This window comes from Amblyomma americanum, chromosome 1, assembly GCF_052857255.1.
Source record: "Amblyomma americanum isolate KBUSLIRL-KWMA chromosome 1, ASM5285725v1, whole genome shotgun sequence".
NCBI classification, from domain to species: Eukaryota; Metazoa; Arthropoda; class Arachnida; order Ixodida; family Ixodidae; genus Amblyomma; species Amblyomma americanum.
In genome coordinates, this window is record NC_135497.1 from 128,661,333 (window position 1) to 128,682,297 (window position 20,965).

The 20,965-nt window shown below is 50.5% G+C and overlaps 1 protein-coding gene across 1 annotated transcript in view; it reads left to right on the forward strand.

Moving 5' to 3' along the window:
* Positions 1 to 282: 282 nt before the first annotated feature.
* LOC144113663 (uncharacterized) overlaps positions 283 to 20,965 on the forward strand; it is a 110,343-nt gene continuing 89,660 nt past the window's right edge. Inside the window, exons 1-2 of the mRNA XM_077646873.1 lie at positions 283 to 698; positions 13,457 to 13,494. The gene's annotated coding sequence lies outside the window, so the exon portion shown is untranslated. The remainder of the gene's footprint in view (positions 699 to 13,456; positions 13,495 to 20,965) is intronic.

Consider the following 20,965-nt stretch of genomic DNA (forward strand, 5'->3'; position numbering starts at 1 on the left):
TATCGATCCCAGCCCTAGCGGATCACCGCAACCGCCGCGTACTATCAACACCCGGCTAAATGTCCTCATGCCAGGCGGACGGCGTTCGAAGGTAACGGCAACGTTCCGCGAGGCAGGTGCGTCGCGCACTCTCCTTCATCGCCCTTGCCCTCTAGCCACGCGCCGTGGCTCTTCCTGCGAGCGAGCGCACGCCCCGCGCGACACGAGAAGTAGGCGGAGCTTCGCTGCTATCACATGGCCATTGACGTCACTAAGCTCCAACGTCGATTTGGAGGCGAGAGCAACGGAGCGGCTGCCGCTTCGATCGAGGTGCGGCCGCCCGGTAACGGACAGATTCGTTCGTTAACGCCAGTACCTCGGAAAAATATCGAGTTAAGTACGTTAGTTATAGTAACGAGCTACTCGAAATCTGCAGCTGGCCGCTTAATTGGCGCAAGAAAGCGATCGTAGGACGGGGGACCGGCTTTGCCCGGTGCTCGGTTGTGCGAGGCGCGCAGCGCCGCTCCAGGGGTTGCGCTCCGGAGTACACGTGCCGACGCCGCGAGCGTTCGGCACGTGGAGCCCTCGTCGCTGAGTGAGGGGCGTAGAGGACGAGTGCGGCACGTGCCAAGACAACGGGAGGAGACAGAGCGCGCTGAGCGCTGTGCTTGGCCTATCGTCCCCCGAAGTCGGCGACTGGGGGCTTACTCGCGAAAAAGGTGAGCTGGCTCGGTATCGAGCCCCGTTTTCTGCTAGGCCGCAGCAGTTTTGGCTCTGGCGCATAATTTACGCTTCTGCACTCACCGACGTATCTATAGATCGACTAAATAAAGCTGAATTTTCTTTAGCCAAAATCGACGGAACCTAGCCTGCCTCGAGTCGTGGTCTCTCGTCATTCACACCGGCGCGGCAGCATGCATAACTAGCGAGAATATTGGTAGTGTCGTGAGTACGGCCTTGCTACCGACTTTCCGCGAATTTGGTATTATCCGAAACTTAAACCAGGAAATCAGGGCCAGGAATAAAAAATTCTTGAAGTCCAAGCACTCGGAGTATATTCCGAATATGTGTACGCTCCGATCAGAGGCGAAGTGGTGAGTGCGCGGCACAGTCGTAATCGCCTTGGAGTTGCAGATGGCCTATCGTGAGTCCACTGTTTCTGCTGGTGAGGAGAGTTCGTCTTCCTGGAAAACGTTTCTCTGCTCGAATGAGTTCGGACGTGGGTGGCCGCTCCAGCACATGACGCCCGCCAGCGTCTGATCGCCGCAAAGCACAGTGTTGCGCCACACGCTCGGCTCGTGCGTGTGGGCGCCGTAAGCTGTTGGGCGACGGAGCTTCACAGACACACAGGACACATTACATCGGGACAGAGAGGCCCCTTCTGCGTTTCGTGAGCCGCTCTTTGGTACAAAGTATCGCCCTCCGGTCGTTATCGCCGCGAGGGCGAAACTTCGCATATGAGTCGACGCTTGTTTCCCTAAACGAACCGTCCCCCTCGATGGCGGTTCCTGTCTGCCTGCGTTCAGCTCATACTGGCCGCCACACAGGCGGCTTTATGTTCAACACAGCGCGAGGGCCCGCGGAAATTTCGGCCCTCCGAATACAGCCGCCAAAGAGCGCGTTCGAATTGAGCGCGTCGACTTGAGCGTCTGGATTGGCTCTTTGGCTCCGGCGACGGGAGTGCGGCGTCGACAGCGTGCCGGAGCACTGCTCCGGCGGTGGCGCTTCGGCTGCGTCGCCGGACTCGTCGCCTGCGTGGCCAAGTGTTGGCACGCTCGGTGTGCACGTGCAGTGCAAAGCAGTGCAGTTAGAAGCGAATTCGACGGCTTTTACTAGGGGATACGCGTCTAAGCGATTTTCCTTGGCGGTGGGCTTGCTATTGCGTGAACAGCACTTGGTTCGCCGAAAAACAGAAGACGGCAATGTACGGCCGACTGTATAAGTCGTCTGCCCGGCAGCTCATGTTGCTGAAAAATATATACCTCTGGGTCATCATCATTTGGACATTAGTTATCATCACGAACAAGCGTGTAATGTACTGTGCACGCAAGTGTGAACAGCAAAAAAAGGTACAGGAGGCGAATTCCGATACTTGTATACATTGCAGTTACACTAATCACAACACTAGCCGCCGCGGTGGCTGAGTGGTTATGGCGCTCGGCTGCTGGCCCGAAAGACGCGGGTTCGATCCCGGCCGTGGCGGTCGAATTTCGATGGAGGCGAAATTCTAGAGGCCCGTGTCCAGTGCGATGTCAGTGCACGTTAAAGAACACCAGGTGGTCGAAATTTCCCGAGCCCTCCACTACGGCGTCCCTCATAGCCTGAGTCGCTTTGGGACGTTAAACCCAATGAAACCAAAACTAATCACAACACTGGCTTACACTGACGTAAAGTCCGAATAGCACCCTGTTCGACGGGCCTGTTAACTCCTTACATCGCTTCCCTGAACGCTGTAAATATAATGATGAAAACTAGCAGCTACTTAAGGCAGTAATTTCACACCGATTTTTTTTTTTGCTTAAACAGCTTCTGATCCACTGGTGAGAACCTCAACGTCGAAAGTAATAAAACTGACTACTACATGTTTCCCGGTATACACGTATGTAGAGGTAACGTTGCGTCCACGATAAAAATGTCTCTGCAACGGGAACAAGAGCTACGCGGCTTGCCGAATTAATCCTGGGCCGGAAGGTTCGATGGCTGCCGGGTCAGGGCGTTGTGCGAACTGCAGGGTCTCGTCCCTCGTCCCCTATATACTAGCCCGCAGCCGCAGAGCCTCGTTGCACGGCTCATACGCATGGCGCAAGGAGGTTTGGAAATAGCGGGGAGAGTTTCGAAACAACGCGAGTCTCCTCTCTCGAGGCTGTCACAATCAAGACAGCCGGGACTCGGCGAGTCGCGCGACCTTTCGGAGACAAGTGGTTTTTCGTTCGTCTTGGCTTCCAACCAGCGCAACGGGACAGTCCTTACTTCTTCGTTCGCACTCCGCCCCGCGCAGGGTGCACCTGTTGGCAAAGCGGAAATTGACGTCTGCCGAAGGCACGTTTTGGCGTCGTACAAACTAAGAAAGCTAGTGTGCTTTCCCATGGCAAGCCCCTTGGGTGCCTGTGCGAGCATTCGGCACTTTCCTCGGTCGCTTTTCGTTAGGAAGCTCAGAATGCGGCCTTCCCCTCGACCAACTGGCCCCTGTGTTGGCATTGTTAGCTTCCTCTCTGGCTTCTCGCGGCCCAATTGACCGCATCCGGCGCTTGGAATGCACCAAACGCCCACTGGTGGAATCTGCCGCACGAACTTTTGAAAGAGCGCGCGCAGCTGCTCGCCTCGATCGATGACGCCTTGCGCGAGTGGTGCGACCCGCACTCTGCACGCGCGCGAGGCGGAGTTTCATCGCAGCCGCGTCCTTGGCGCGTTTGCCGGAGCGTTGCGCAACGGGTCGCGCACGTGGAGAGATTGGGAGTCCGCGCAGCTCCGTCGATCCGTCTTAAACGTGGAAATTTACGCGCCGCGTATGCGCTGCTGCTGCGTCTCGCCGAGGCTGCGAACGGAGGCGCGCTGTATGGACGGCGGCCCTCTGTAGGCACGACGGGGTGGCAATGAACTCTTAACTGGCAGCGTTGGCACGCGCCAGCCGTCAGCGCCCGTCACCTTGTGGCTAGAAAGGACGCCGTCCTTTGGTGGGCCCTCTGCGTCCCCTGGTGGCACGCATTAGACACCGAAGCTGGAACCTTAATTTCCGAAGCATGCAGTCAACGAGCAACGTGGAAAACGTGGGCTGTCGGGCGATCACCCGCCTCCCACTACACGGCTAAGGCGCTGGTAGCAGGGGTTGCGAAAGTCACGACCGCGGTTGAAGCGCGGTGCTGCTAACGCGCTTTGAGAGACCGCTCTGCCTTGCGTGCGAGGGTGGCAGGGAGCTCGGTCGTATTTTTGGCTTCGGAGCGGGAACTAAACAGAGTCGTGCAGCAGATGTCCCACCAGAGCGGGATCGCGAGTTGTTCCGCGTACTCGCTGTAAGCGTCGTATCGCGTTTACAGCGTCAGTTGCGCCTGGCGAGTAGAATAACTTGGCTGACCTGTAGTTCGTCAGCGTCTCTGAAAGGTAAATTTGCACTCAAGATGACGTGCAGCATGCATTCTTGTGTACATATAATGTGGGTTAAAAAATTCGGCATTGGGTTATATTGTCAAAAAGCGACGGAAAAACATTTGCCATATACCTAGGCCGAGAGAGATAAAGGAAAGCGTTCGTGCCCATACTGCCGGTTAACCGCATCCCAGCAGCTGCCTGTACATTAAACAAAAGTAACAATAAAATAAAGGACTGGGGCGGACGATGTAACGCAAGCATCAGTAAAACCGCAAGGTCGCTATACGTTTTCCCAGGTTCCGACAACGCCTGCAGAGACTGAGGCTGAACGCGCGGCGCGAAGCCGATGCTGTAACTGCAGAGCTAAAGGCCAGAGCCGTGGTCACGGTGACATAAGCACTTCAAGCACGGTGACGCGCGCGGTCTTCGCAGAAGTTTGTATAAATAATTGGCAATGAGACAGAAAAAGTCGCAGGAACTGTCTCACATAGGGTGTAAACCCGAACCGCGCCGTGAGTGAAGGGATGAAGGAGGGAGAGAGAAAGAAGGCAATGGGCTCCGGATTAACTTAAACCACCTGTTTTTTTTTTTTAACGTGCAATGACATCGCGCGGGCTCCTTACATTTAGCCTCCATCGAAACGTGGCCTACGTGGTTGGAATTCGATCCCGCGACTTTTGTGGTCAGCAGCCGAACACCATAACGAATGGGCCACCGCGACAGGTGCAAGGAAATTTGGTTCGTTTGTCAGCCACCTGCAGGGTAGTGTGGAAACGCATGCTGGCTACGACAGCCTCGCGACCATGCCTCCCCGAGCAGCGTCCAAAAGCCTGAAAGGTATTGGCCGCTGCTTTACCGAGCGCCAACAAGCGCCAGCTAGAGGACCGATGAATACCGAATCGCTGCGTGATGTGTTCTGCGCCGGTCAGTGACTCAGTGTGTGCCGCCCGAGGTCAGCCAGCACCTGGACGGGAGCGGGACGGCGGGGCACACACAGTCCACGCCTTCTTCGCGCCTAATAAGCGAGGTGCGCTGCTCGCGTGGCGAAGAAACGCTGCAAGTCTCCGCGTCCTGCGTCAGCGGCAGTGCAGTATTGTTTGGGCTGAAGCGACTTTTCGCATTTCGCCAGCTGTTTCGTAAAGCTGCTTCCTTAGTAGGCAGCTTGAATGCGAAGGGCGTTATTTGATGTCTTTTAATTTTTGTACACTTTCTTATTTCTTCATACACTAAAGCTGGTTAGGGGCGGTGGGAGAGTACGTCCGCGTCGTTCTATACAGCGGAGCTGTTAAATCTGCCTCAGGGCTGCATATGGGTTCTTTCTCTGTGTTCACAAACATGTTAACAAAAGAAGTACAAGCGCATATAGTCATTTCGTCATGTGGGTTCGTATAACAGATGGGCGTGAATGTAATCTCTTTTACGTTCGTATACTATGGCGCAGGGCAGGGCAGCTGATTAAAGCGTCACCTTTCGCTGTTACTGCCGCAGCGACGGCGGGCAAGGGACAAATAACCTGGCCTCCAAGAAACGAGGACAGAACGCGCAGCCCTATTTTCAAGCGCGTCTGTAGCAATTGTGCTTCCCGGGAATCTGCTCAGTTCCCTTATTTGGCCAACTATTCGTTCGGGGAATAGAGAAAGTTGTGGCTCTCTACCTTTTATTACGCGCCTGGAACCTACATCCTTTGTTATAAGCTTAGAGCCCAGTGGGCTGCTTATGAGCCACATCGTGTGGCTCGTGATGCATTCCCACCGTTCCAAAGCTCTTAAAGATCTTTGGTCTTCCACCCTCCATTGGGTAGGGCCTCCACAAATGCTACAGGCTTGCAAGCAAACTCCCCTGGGCTCTAAACCTTTAAGACAAAGGCTGTACAATGGCTGCGTGGTAACTGTGCTGAAACGTGTCGCTTGCTGGGTGCCCTTGTTCTAATATTTTCGTGTAGAACGCCATGGCTAATTATCCACAGTGGTGTAGATTAGCACGAAATAAAAAAAAATGCAAGTATGCGTTCTCTTTCTATATATGCGACGAGCTCAGTTCTGCGTGATTTAAGAGAAGCCCCGAAATCTCTACGCGTCAATGCACCATTTGGGTGATGGCCGCAATATGCCACTTGCCGAGGATTTAAGTCGCATTGCCAAGGACGGCAAAAAAAAAAAAAACAGAAGGAGTAAATCAGTGCACGTTTGAAACACGAGCCAATCGATACTTCCCAACGTGCAGACGTGCAATATGGCATGGTCCCGATTAGTGCTTCTACACACGCTCCAAGGCAGGTAGCTTTAAATGTGCTGACGCAAGTGGCGATGGTAAATTTGCGTTTACCTTTATTCATCTGACGTCAGGTGTGTCTTACGCTGCTGTACGGGCGAGGTGCTGCAGTGACCTTTGAAGCTCGCGCTTTGACGCTCACGCGGGGAAATTGAAAGGGGAGTATTGACTGACAACGCTCTATCGAAGAAAACGATGTGATCGGCTCCAGTGCACAAGTACAGCTTAGAATGAACCGTTTATGGACGGGCAGGGCGAAGGCTGCAACTGATAGTTGCCACCCAGCGTAAAAAAAAACGGCAAAAAAGAAACACCCCAACACGCACGCGAAGCTGTCAGCGCAACCGCTGCACTAGTGCGCTCTCACTGACTGCCCTTGGAACTCCCCTTGTTGTGTTACTCTCCGTCCACGACTCCTTCCTCCGCATCTTGCAAGCTCGCCCGGATAGCAGGAGTGACCTACCCTCCCACCTATACTGGGCTGCCATGTATGCAGTGGACGCTATACTCACGTGACAAACATGAACAGTGCACGGTTACGAAGAGACATTGGTGGCCTGTATTGTTATGTACAGGTATGGACGCAAGAGTGTTTCCACGAAAACGGGGTGCAGGCGGGTAGAGTGCATTTCTGCACACGCGCACACACAATAAAGGCCCATCGTAGTCCACTCAAGGTTGGTATACACTTCCTTTCAGCAGCGAAGGAAGCAGCAGCCGCAGTAGCAAGAACACGCCCCCTGGCGCGTCACTATATGTACTATACACAGGGCATTTTTCACAGAGTCGTCGCTGCCTTCGCGTGTAATCGGTTTATTCCCGTCAAAAGTACATGCGTTGTCCACAGATTCTTCTCGGGTCCGTCGACTTCTGCCAGGCGTCGCTCTAGTCGTAGCGGTAGTTCCCGCATGCCCCGAGGCCCGCACTCCTGCGCACACAAAGAAAGAGCAGACTTCGCTTGCAATTTAAGCCAAACTTTACGTTTCTCGCATTTAAGAAGCTTCGAACTTTAGGTTAGGTTAGGTTAGGTTAGGTAAACTGACCTGCGAATGAGATAAGCGTAAGCAATTAAACGCTCAAAAGCTAGCGTTTCCAAACAGACGCGTCAATTTCGTATTCTTGATCTCAAAGTTGCAGAGCGTGGTGCACTCGACTACTAATTTACAAACAGATTTCTTCTTTCTGACGTTACGACTGACATTGTATGCGTGTGAGAGAGAGTAATATTGTCACGTTACGTCACTGGAGCCAGCGGGTCATCGCACTACGCAGCGAGAAGACCCGTTCCGGAGCGACGGCCAGTTTAATATTTGAACCTGCCCTAGAATTACAGTAACAAAACACAAAGCTAAACTTCAGTGGGAGGTGGGAAGGGGGGGTGGCAGTGAAGGGAAGGAAATGAAGGCATTTAAGACGCCTGCACCACAGCGTTACTCCAGTGTATTCAGTAGAGTTCCCCAACGCAGCTGTTAACCGTGATCTCATAGGCGGAAGCTGCCAGTGATAATGCGGACAAAACAACGAATCGCGGAATGTATCGTTACGTGACACGGCCCCATATGGTTTTTTTTTTATTCCCCCAGAGTGGACTAGGTTCCATTTCAGGGAGTAAACTATTTATTAACGTTCACATGAGCGCAGTTAGCCGTCCTGGTTAGCTTCGTTGGTAGAGAGAGGAGCTGCCCTTGACGTTCGTTAGTGGGTAAGATAGGCAAAGGAAAAAAATGGTGCCTTGCTTGCAGGGGTCCCAGTTTTCAGCCCCGGGCCAGGACATGAATTAAAGGACCGTGCACAGGGCGCACTGTTCGTCGAAAGGACGAACGCTAGTTTTATGTCTTCAATCAGGAGGAACTTTTCTCGAGTTGCGAAATCCTGTCAAAGCGGTGCCTGTATTTCCCGTACCCTCCGCCTTCCTTCTGAAGAGAGAGAGAGAGCATATATTTAGTGCTTGGCTTTTCTCGGACTCTGGCCTTATAGCGGAGCAAGCGCCCTCATTAGCGGGGCCAACATTACCGGCCTCGAAGTTTATTCCCCCGTCTTCCCAAGTAGCGGTACGGCTTAGTTCGGGTGGATGCTAATGACTAATTACTCTTAATTATACAAAACGGCGCTGTTTGCATACAGCGTACTGTATCCAGTATCAACTCGCAGAAATCTACGAACGGCAGGCTGGGTTTTGTTTTGCCTCCGGGGTCACAAGTTTTTTTTCTTTTAATCAAAAGCTCCTTGGGTCACTGCGAGTGAGACCACAACAGTCAGCCGTGCCGTCCGCTGGGCTTCCTGATAAGCGCCTGATGAGCTAGAAGCTTTGGATAGTGCAGAGGACTGGCTTCGCTGTCTGGAGCCTATTATCGGAAACGTCTCGTCCGCAGCGGGTACCGAACCGGCTGGAGACTTTTATTAACAGTGTATATTATATATGCATTGCTTTGTCCTGTTCCGTCTCCTCCTGCTTTCTAGTTGTGCTTCGCTACCACAGCCCTTTGCGCCTAGAAAAAAAAAACACTTTTCAAAAACAAAAAATAAAAATGGACGCAGCGAAATTCTACGGTGTGCCTAGGAAGCGGTGTCTGATGCTGTAATTTTTTCTTCTTTCACGCGGTGCAGTTCTTTACTAAATGACACTGTAGCTGATTTTTCGTTGCGGAAACAGCTTCGGATGATAAAGAAAATATTAATTTCTCAAAAATGTGCTTTTCAAGAATAGTGCTGAAATTCCGTGAGCGTCGAAGTGAGCGGCGTGCGTGAATCCCTAAAGTTTTTGAGTCGTGTTATTTGCGTAATATAAAGGGTTAGAAATATACGCACACAAATTTTCACGTTGTTCTCGGTATAGCAAGACATGTATGCGTGTCCGAAAGTGATGAATCAGTCCGCCTCAAATTGTTCTCAATAGCAAGGATGCGCTCGGGCACATAGAAGGTTTTTTTTTTGTTTTTCTCTGAGGATTGTTCTTTTAACTTCATAAGAGAAATCGCCTCAGCAAGGTCACAGTCGATGCACTCGTTCAGTTGGCTATTCGTGGGGCTTTACAGATACTCGATGGCGTAAATCAGGCGCAATACTACCCTTCGTCTGAACACCGAGCGAGCGCTATGTGCAAAGCTTTTCATTCTCAAGCGTCAGCCGAAACGCAGAAGGCATTTCGCGCAATGAGCGCCTTGTTCGAACGTGCCGCGTTCGGCGGCGCTTTCTATTGGCCGTTGCCATGGAGATCGGGAGTTCCCCCTGCAGCTGCTGCCGAGCGAGAAGGAGGGAAACGGAATAAACTACTTCAGAATAACGGCACCTGCTCGAAAATACTCCGTGGCGCGTTTCATTTCAGTCCGTAGTCTTCAGCCAGATTTCCGGGCATATCTTTAGCGGGTTTTAATTAAATAATCTATTTATGACATAATTGACCGCGCCGATTTGCGCAGAACGACTCATTCTAAAAAATGCGCGCGCGCGCACGCACGCACGCACACACACGCACACACACACACACACGCACACACACACACACACACACACGCACACGCACAACTTAGTTGGTAGAGCACCGGACGCGATATTCGGGGGTCGTGGGTTCGGATCCCACCGGCGTCATGGTTGTTTTTTCTGCTGCTTTATAAGTAATTTTCTTTAAACCAAATGATTGGCACTACAAATTAAAAATAGCAACATTCCAATATGCACCTTGGTTTCGGTGACTGTTCGCTTCCTTCCTTCCTTCCTTCCTTCCTTCCTTCCTTCCTTCCTTCCTTCACACACACACACACACACATACACACATACATACATACATACATACATACATACATACATACATACACACACACACACACACACATATATATATATATATATGTATATATATATATATATATATATATATATATATATATATATATATATATATATATATATATATATATATATATATATATATATATATATATATATATATCCTTTTTCTTGTGCCAGGCGACGAAGCAGAACAAGAGTGCATGCCACGCTACAATGGGCAGACTGTTCGCACTGGGCGCCGTAGGCTTTGCATCCTGCGCACCCCCCAAAGGTCTTTTTCGATTTTGCGCGGGAAATAAACCCCCCTGGCGTTCGTTTCAAAAACAGATTTTTCATGGTCTTCTCCGCGCCTACCAACTCGCCGTTGGCCCACGAGTCGTGTTTATTAAAAAATAATGAATTAGCGAGTGTTAGCGTGTTTTAAAAATTGCTCATGCCTGCTGCGGCTGACATTGTGTGTCGGAAAAACTGCTCTTTCTGGTTTGACCACCTATATTTAGGAATTTTTGAAAGTGTTCGCCGAAACGCCCGGTATATTATATATGTCAGTTTAGTCAAGGGTTTGACGAAAGCTCGTCTGGTCGGGATGGATCATGTCAAACACAAACACAAAAAAATACAGAGAGCGACCACAAAACGAGGACAGATTTGGATCTTATTTTCCTTGCTTTATGGTCGGCGTGCCTCTATATTATGTTTGACGTCTTTTTGGGTTTAGTTTATATTTTAATACTCCCATTAGGTATTCACATGCGCGCTGACTCGTCTAGAAAGTTGAAAGCGCTCGCGTCTGTCACTGGTGTAACACCTGTCAGACAAAGTGTGCGGCAATCAAGGCGCATAAAAGATGGAGGTATCGATGTTCCAATGTCTTCGATCTCCAAGCACAGTGACATTCCACCACGTGCCAGCACAGTCGACACACACCCTGGTCGAGACGAGTGACAATCCGAAAGAATCGGAAGGTGACGCCTGAGTGTCTACCTCCGGCTAGGCCGTCTCCAGTTACGATACTTACACTATAAAAAAAAGAAAAAAGAAACGGCCATACAGGGAGGCGCATTGTATTCCACAATTTCAGGACCCCGGTTCCTCAAGTATAGGCTCCGTACAAAGCGTCGTCGCGTCTTAAATGGGGCAGCGATAACGCCAGCTGTTACGCACAGATGCTTCCACGCGAAAGGGGCTTCTCTGCGAGTGCCTGACGAGGACGACTCGCCTGTGAGGTTTCCCGCGTGAACCCCGGACCCCAAGCAGCTGTTGTGGGAGTGCAAACACTTGGCTTCTCGGAAGCAGCATTCTCTACGGGACCTGTCTTTGACCGGTGCCCACAGCGCTTATGATGACGTCGAGGTTAACGACAGCCTGAACCTTCTCGTATGTCTCGCCGACTTCACTGACATCCGTAATGGTTTGTGGTTTTGGTTTATGGGGGTTTAACGTCCCAAAGCGTCCCAAGAGGGGCGCGTAGTGAAGGGCTCCGGAAATTTCGACCACCTGGGCGTTCTTTAACGTGCACTGACACCGCACAGCACACGGGCCTCTATAGAATTTCGCCTCCATCGAAATTCGACCGCCGCGGCCCGGATCGAACCCGCATCTTTATTGACGTCCGTAATTTGCATGGAAAAAAAATTAACTTAATTCCCCGTACCCTGCACATATTTCCCCTTTCCTTCTGAATGCGCACGTTTCAGCAATCATTTTAGCCGCATTTGCTCTATTCGCTCTCTGAAACCGCGCACTTTTCTCTGACGTTGGAGCTGGCATGAAATTCGCAAGGCTCTTGACACGCGAGGGGCATTCGCGATTGGCCATCGCCACTACGCTGACACCATGCCTTCCGTGTGAACAGCTTTCTGTGCTTGCGCCTAACTGTGGCTCTACTAAACAGCGCAGCAAGTTTTACAAACCATGTTTTAATGGGTGTTTAACGTCCCAAAGCGACTGAGGCTATGAGGGACGCCATGTTTTAATGCTCTCATTCATTTTGCCAGAGGCATTCGTGCTACCGCGTGCTTTACACGGAGTGGACTTTTCGAGTGGGGCGCCTTCTTAGCGGAAATGGGCGCACATCGCTCACCCGCACAGAGTCAAGGCTGCCTCGTCGCCGGCTGCACGGTTTAATGGAAAACATCTCCAAGCCTGTTCGCGAAGTACGGGTTTATGCAATTTTATGAAACTGCATAAACCAAACTGAAATTCTCTGAAACCATAGTTGCCGCGGTAGCTGAGTGGTTACGGCGCTCGGCTGCTGGCCCGAAAGACGCGGGTTCGATCCCGGCCGTGGCGGTCGAATTTCGATGAAGGCGAAATTCTTGAGGCCCATGTACTGTGCGATGTCAGTGCACGTTAAAGAACCCCTGGTGGTCGAAATTTCCGGAGCCCTTCACTACGGCGACCCTCATAGCCGGAGTCGCTTTGGGACGTTAAACCCCCATAAACGTAAATCTGAAACCATAGTATATATCTCTTTTTGTAAGTTATTATTATTATTATTTTTTACCTGCGAAACAGTGCAAGTCGCAGCTGTCCGCGTCCTTGTATCCGGCCGTGGCGCAGCTGTCTTGATACATTTCCAAAAATACGGTTGTCATCTAGCGGAACAACCAGGGGGCAGAAAGCATGGGGCTGAAAGCTGTAATGACGTCACTGCCAACGAGAAGCCACGTAGTGTGTGTAGGAAGAGCGCGATTGCTGACGCATACTATGTGGCAAGAGTGCGCCGTCGCGGCAGCAGCGATGCAAATCACGTGGTCCCTCCGTCACCGCATCTTTGAGCGAATAATGCTATGAATGAACGTTGTCTCCCGCCGCGGTGGCTCAGTGGTTAGGGCGCTCGACTACTGATCCGGAGTTCCCGGGTTCGAACCCGACCGCGGCGGCTGCGTTTTTATGGAGGAAAAACGCTAAGGCGCCCGTGTGCTGTGCGATGTCAGTGCACGTTAAAGATCACCAGGTGGTCGAAATTATCCCGGAGCCCTCCACTACGGCACCTCCTCCTTCCTTTCTTCTTTCACTCCCTCCCTTATCCCTTCCCTTACGGCGCGGTTCAGGTGTCCAACGATATATGAGACAGATACTGCGCCATTTCCTTTCCCCAAAAACCAATCATTATTATTATGAACGTTGTCGGGCTCGCTGCACCTGTTTTGTTCTCTCGATCACGTAACGCGATTATATAACGAGATAGCAACGGTGACTTCATCCTACCAAAGACCTTGTGATTCTAATATATATGTTGAAATGAATGCAAGGCGCGGTTGGCACGGCTTAAAATATTTCTTTTCAAGTAAATGCTTGAACTTCGCGCGTTTTCTTGTCTTTGTAGGTTTGCAGCTTGGACCGGCCGCCTGCGCTCTTTCTACGGTGAGTGACCACAAGCTTGCCCGCGACTACAGAAGTAGTGAGAGAGTGTATGATAATAGCTGACTTTGACAGAATTAATTCCAAAGAAAACAAAACAAGATGAGCGCTGCCCCCCTTACGTTTGAATGGTTGATATTTTGCACATGCGTCCCAGACACAAGTGCCGTTCTCCCCCTCCCTTTGCATAATTGGCCGGTGCCTATTTCTTTTTGTCCGGTTAGTTCGATCGTGTTCATTGTGGCTTGGTCAATAAAAACTCATTTGCTGTACCGATGCCGTGAGTTCTTGTTGCGTGCATTTTTCCTCTTCGCGGCAGTTCAGCCCCTAAGTACCCTTGGTAGGGCAATTACGTTTAACGAATTTTGCTAACTTGCAATTCTTCGTTTTAGCAGACTGTCTGGTTTGTTCTTCTATGCAGCCGACGAAACAACGCGCCTTTTGCGTGCCTAAAAAAAAAAAAAGCGTACACAAAGCGCGCTCAGCAACTGCATCTTTCTTTGTCAACGTAAATGCAAAGGAAGAAAGGATTCCCGATTCAGGCCATAAGGGTCACAAAATGGCGAGCTAATTAACGACAGATGCGAAATTGCGAGCCAACTCCTCTCCGTTTTCCTTCGGTCCAGGCGTGCCTTCTCCACCTACCGGAAAGTTATATCTACACCTTAGCGAAGAACAAAGGTTTACGGAGGTAATTGCGTATGCAACCTATGTACTTACTTTCAAAGCGTAAATATTAATGGTATAAAAAGTGAAAAGTACAAGAAGACGAGCCTGCAGAGTCTCGGACACCTAAAGTGATAATTTAGATCTTCATTGTGGGGCCAGCTGCAGACAGCGTCATTACAAAGGTGGTATTAGATCGCTTAGCGCGACAATTTGCTCAGCGGTAAGCTTCCTACTTTGACAGAAGAAAAATAGCGTTGCAGCGCATATTTTATCCTTAGTAAAGCGTCATAGTGGTGCCAGCAGTGTTGTGGTTGGCAGTTGTTCTGTTCTAGATCTGGTCGGTTTACTGTACAGGAAAAGTGTCGCAGAGAGACGAAATGAAATGAGTTGGGAGGGTGGGGAGGCAGGCTGCAGCCAGGTCTGACAGAGCGAATTACCGGGTCTTTGTGGTCTGGATGAAAAGGAGGCTCGCGAACTCGTTGCGCCAAAGTTCAGAAATGTCATATTGCCACGTGCCTAGCGCCGCGCGACAGCCTTGTTTGTCTCTGTGACTCTGTGATCGGAACGGCAAGCCGACCTTATTCTCTGGTCCTCGGCAACGTGTACCTTCCCTGTGACTTCAGTCGTGACAATATGTACGTCCCACGCGAGACGTACGCAGAACAACAAATCGAGAAAGCCAATTGGTCGAAGCTAAATCAACCGGCTATATGCGTGAGAGTTTTAGGGTTAGGCCTTCTTGTGACCCCTGTATTTTGGCCCGCGTTCAAAGTTGCCCAATAAAGTTTATTCTCTCTCTCTCCCTGCCCTGCCACTTTCGCCTAAAGCCAGGCCTGGTTATATCCCGGCCATCATCGCATGGTACTTTTTTAATTTTTTTATAATTTCAAGTTGCAACGGCGCACATTCAGTGCAATGACTGCACGATAGCGACGCTTTCGGTTAGGTTGAAGCATGGAAAAAAAAAAAAAAACTCGGGAGAGAGCGTTGCTTCATGCGGCCGGCATTCGCAAGCAAAGCTCTCTGAAGTTTTTCCCTTTCCTATTTTTCGCTCCCGGTGCGTTAAAGTCGGTCCCACACGACGGCCAAGACTCGGCCGTGGCTAGTGAAACGCCCCACGAGCGGTTACATTAGGCCGAATTTCTGCGTGTTATTTTTTACGACTAGGCTTCAAAACTGCCACGTGACGTTCTCTCCCGATTATGTTTTCCCCTCCATATCTGTTGACGTAGGTCATATATCGTGTGTCATAAGCAATGCGGGGCAGGAGGAGGGACCTCACAGAGCACGCAGGGGCGCGCTGACATCTTCAGTGTGGCTATGTGCGCGGTTGAAGAAGAGGGGGTGCGCGAACTCCGAGCGATGAAACAAGCGAAGCGCCTGTGGGAAGAGCTGCTACAGGTAACGCGCGATTGTAGTCGGCGGCGGCGCTGTGTCTACTGCTGATAACGCAGAAATAATTGCTCGTACGCAATATCTCGCTAACGGAGGAGACAATGTGCACAAACAATTGTACAACGCGGAAAGATATCCTCACTTTCTCGCGAGGTCGGTAGTGTCAGCCTGTATGAAGCACGTCGCAGACATGATCTGCTTCATTGTCACTTATACCCAGTCGCCATAGGTCGATGTGGCCAACTGAACGGCAGCGTCCAAGTTTTCTTTTGTTGTTCTTTTTGCGCGCAAATCCTGGTGTCTCTGCCTGTGGGTGCCAAAGGCCAGAGTGGTTTTAAGTGGCTCCGAAAAGCTGCACGTAGCAGCTAATACAATTGCAGGTTCTGGCTTCGAAACAACGACGGTTTTTTTTAAAAGCTGAATTCGAATTAATTTTTGAAGCAAGTGAAACTAGAGTTTATTGGAAAACAGGCTCTCTCAGGAACAGATAAGTGGCGGTTGCTCTGGGACAAGGGTTGTCAATCATTTTAGCCACGGGAAACCGCAAAGGCTTTCCAAAGGTGCTGAGAAACCCTCCTGCGTGTCTTGGCAACCGTCCCTTCCTGCCAAACATAATGCAAGAAAGAGCGTGCGGACGCACGTACGGCTCCTCAAAAAATGTTCAAATTCGATTTTAGTAATGACTGTGTAGTGAACCATTCGGCTGTGAGAAGCTACGCTAAGTATTAGTAGTCCAAAAATAAAGTTGGCGAAGGGAAAGTGGTGGTTGGGGGATGCATGAATTTAGTTTTTCGGGAAACCCTAAAAGCACTCCTAAGAGCCCAAGGCATCCGCGGAACCCAGTTCGAGGGCCTCCGCTCTGAAGCAGACACTACAACAATTAAATTACTGCAACGAAATTGAAGTAATTTAATTGGTGCCGTGCCTTATCTCTGTGGTGACGCGTGCTTTTGGAATGGTGAGGGATGGGGAATATATTGGTGGGGCGGAATTCGGCGAGAATACCAAAAAATGTGTGCGTCACGTCTAGAGAGATAATTTGGTGTTTTACTCATTTTTCTCTGGTTCTTTGTTTGCATGAAAAATAGAGTCATTTAACATTACTTTTCGGAAGTAATTGCAATGTAATGTCATTGCTTTGTGTGAGCAGTAATTGGTAATGCAATTTAATTCAACTTGTGCGGTTTTTAGAAGAGTAATTTGTAATGTAATTTAATTACTTTTCAAAAGTAATTTCGCCATGTATGCCCTGGGGTATACAGCGGGCTGGTATTGCCTCGCCCATCGGCAGTTATTCGCTACGGGTGATAAATATGCTGATAAAATAGTATTCACGGTACGTCATGTGCTCGATACAGACTGTATATGGCCACTACCACTTGTTAGCTTTGCTACTGCCGTGCTTAGCGTACAGGTATAGTGCGCTGTACCTGTGCGCTTACGTGTATAGAGTGTTTGTAGGTTTTTGGACAGTTGCTTGTAATGGGCTGTATATAGTTCATGGTGGTGTGAAAGGATTCGCTTTTTGACCTAGCCAAGGTGAGTATTATAAGCTATAGATAGAGATGCATGCCACAGTGCAGTTATTTGCGGAGTGCTTCTTGGTTGTGTTGAATCTATGCGAGGAACTGTGGCATTAAACCTGTGTCTTGACTGGCAACGTCAATGTGTCTCAGGAGGTGTTTTACTTCCCTCAGGAGCGTAGCGGGATAGCAAAGAAAAGAAAAAGGTGGGAGGAACTTGCCCTCACCATTTTTCCTCTCCTCTCGTAACCACCTTCCTTCACACGGCGAAGGCGATTTTTTTTATGAGAAAATAACCGAGAAAGAAATCGTGATGTTTTTATTTAAAGTGTTAGCCGTCTTCGAGAATCTTCTTTGATAAAGAAAAAAAACAGTGCCGTCGGCGAATTTTGCCTTGCGGGGAGCGTTCCGTTAGCCCCTCTGTTCAGTTCTTGAAATGAAAAATGAAATTTGGTTTTTGAGGAAAGGAAATGGCGCAGTAACCGTCTCACATATCTCGGTGGACACCTGAACTGCGCCGTAAGGGAAGGGATAAAGGAGGGAGTGAAAGAAGGAAGGAGGAAAGAGGTGCCTTAGTGGAGGTTTCCTGTATAATTTCGACGACCAGGGGACCTTTAACGTGCACTGACATCGCACAGCACACGGGCGCCTTTTGCTTTTCACCCCCATCGAAACGCGGCCTGCGCGGTCGGGTTCGAACCCGGGTACTCCGGCTCAGTTCTTGCCTTCTGCCCAGTTTTGGAGCTAGCTTGAGGCTCATGTTTTTACATTGGGCAGCTATTTTGTTTTACCTTGAGTCTCTCAACGGTACGCTGAAGTGAGGAGTTCATATTACCACCCGCTCGAATCAGGCTCCTTACGTCTACGCCGAAAGGGCCTCCCTATAGTCGCCGCTTTAAAGCAAATAGGGGTGTTGTCCAGACACTGAGATCCGCGCCAAAAATGTCGACGCACCGCCGTTTACTTGCGAAATCTGCCGGTGATGGCCAATTTTTCGTATTTCACTTTTTTCTTGCCTTTTCTAGCTATAAAAACTCAATTTTAAGCCAAAGCAGCGTCTTTGTCGTTAGAATGCGGTAATCTATCGATACAGGCCAATTTCAATTTGCCCTCGGTGAATCTGTCCCGGCGATGAATTTTTTTTTCTATCGTTGTAGCGAAAGATACACTAGGCTAGTAGAAGTGAGTTTCGCCGTGCCTGTCCGAGGCCACAGCTGCGCATGCGCCGTAACCATGGCAACCAGCTGCTCCGTTCCACAGGTGTTTCGTCGCTGCGCCGCGTCGCGCCTATCCTCAAGGACCAATTGTTAATTTTCAATTTCCTCATCCTTCCTTTACCCGCCGCAGTGGCTCAGTGGTTAGGGCGCTCGGCTACTGGTCCGGAGTTCCCGGGTTCGAACCCGACCGCGGCGGCTGCGTTTAATGGAGGCAAAGCGCTAAGGCGCTCGTGTGCTGTGCAATGTCAGTGCACGTTAAAGATCCCCAGGTGGTCGAAATTATTCCGGAGCACTCCACTGCGGCACCTCTCTCTTCATTTCTTCTTTCATTCCCCCTTTATCCCTTCCCTTACGGCGCGGTTCAGGTGTCCAACGAATATGAGACAGATACTGCGCCATTTCCTTCCCCCCCCCCCCAAATTATTATTATTCCTTCCTTTCTTCTTTCCCCCTCCCTCCTTTATCCCTTCCTTTACTGCGCGGTTGGGGTGCCTACCAAGATGTGACAGTTACTGCGCCATTTCCTTTCCTCAAAAACCAAACAAACCGCCGCCTTTGTTGTTTGCGTCTTCCTTTATCCCTTCTCCCGTTTTTCGCTACACTCACATACCATGGAAACCGGCGTTCGGTGAGTTCATTGGCGTTGACAACGTTGTAGAGGCCGTTCATTTTCACGAAAAGGCGCACAACTGGCTCCCTGTGGCAGTGGACACCTCAAGCTCGCTTTCACGTACGTGGCGTTGGTGTAAAACTGCAAAAACCAGCTTTGATTGCGTTCCGCACACTGGATGGGCAGCGCGCCCACGCTGCCACCCCGCAGGTGGCAGTTAATGGTGCAGTGCCGCGTGTCTGTCACGACGTTGTCAGCGCTAACGCATGCAGGCCACATCTCTCTCTCTCTCTCACCAGCGCCACGTATATCAAAGCGCGAGTGAGGCGTCCACTGACCCAGGGAGGAAGTTATGCGCCCTTCCTTTCCTCAAAATCGTCGGAGTCTAGAACGTTGTCAACGCCTACGGCAATGAACACAGTGAACGCCGACAGCTTTAGCTTTGTATATCTTGGATTAGCTGAGCACACTAACAATTTTTTTTTTCATCCCGTTGAATGATTGCGCTTTCGTCGTCATTTTCTGCAGTCACCGCGAAAGTTTCTGAAATGCAAGCTTGCGAGGGCGAGCTCCGACTGCCAGGGCAAGGCACGCCGTCAGGTAGTACGCGGTCTATGGATGGCCTCCTTCCGTTGGCTTGGCAGGCTATGCTCCACGCGTGCTTTTTCGCTGCCGCAACGCTGACGAGGGCGCGTATTGTGGTGTCAAGTGAGGAACGCCTTTTCGCGGCACCAGGTGACGTTTCTGTCTCCCGTCAGCTCGCGCCTGCCACCATTGTATTCGCGTGGACCTCAGTTAATAAAGAAGAGCAGTGGCGAACGGCGCCCCCTCGTTGTGCTTTTCTGTACTCTCGCCGGCCGCCGCCGTATTCAGTGCCGCCATTCGTCCCAGTCACCGTCGGTAAGTAGAGCGCACTTCAAAAGGTGCCCCCTGCACCTGTGTTGAAGGTGCATAACCGGCCCGGCTTCATTGCCTATTAAGTTCCCATAACTTTCGAGCGTGCAGATGTGGCTTGTGCGTTTACCGTATCCGTTGCGATGCCCCCTAAGAATCCTCACTGCCTATAGCGCGGTACGGAAGTGGTTGTAGCAGAGTTCTAGGAATGGAAGCAGCGAATAACCCGATGTAGCGAAGCAATGCGTATTTTACCTGCTAGCCATAGCGAATTCGGCGAGGCCAAACTGGACGTGTTAGTAATTAAAAAGCCGAGCGACCTCTCTATAGACCCGCGAGTGTAGTGTTGCACCAGTGCGCACGCACCTTCTGGTTTTGTGCGCCTGGGTCCAATTACACCATGCATGCAGTACCGGGGAATGATGCGTGGTCCGGTGTAGCAATTTGCTGCCCCGTTTCAAAACAGACTGCACGGCGCCGCCCCAATGGCGCTCGGCCACGCTATGTTACCGCAACGCGAATTCGTCGCGAGTTGCCGCCATATCGCTGTTCTACTCGCACTGCATTACCTTCACATCTGAAAGTTGTACGCTTTCTTTGGCAATCTCGAAGAGGGACTGCTGTAAACGAAGAAATGTGAAGGAGTTTTAACCTATTTCTTGTGGAGATAGGCTCCTGGAGTTGTTACCTGTATGAATGTTTGAGTGCAGCGACGTTTGCCTTTTTTTTCCCCCTCTTAACTCAAAGCTAACTCCAGCCTGATGTCATAATTTCCAAAAATGAACTGGGCACCCTGTTCGAAACACCGAAAATTTCGTGTCAATTTGTGAAGTCTTTTTGCAAAAAAAAATGGAGCACAAGGTTCGGTGCCGCAACTTGCTGTTCCGTAAATGAGAAAATGGTGCAACGAACATTTCGCGTCTCGCCGCTTCTCTCCGATGGTCGTCGTTGAGTCACAGGCGATTGGATTGGGAGAAAAACACAACTGCGCTGTGAGGCGGTGATATATATAGGGGCGCAGCTCTAGAGCTCTCACTGCAGGCGGCCCGCTATAATGTCCCGCGTGTCACAGCGATTGTGCGATAGGAGGCGACTGCCGCTGACAGGAGGGCTGCACGTTAGGCCCGCGTTTCCGACGTGGTTATCGGAGTTGCTACACCGCCAGC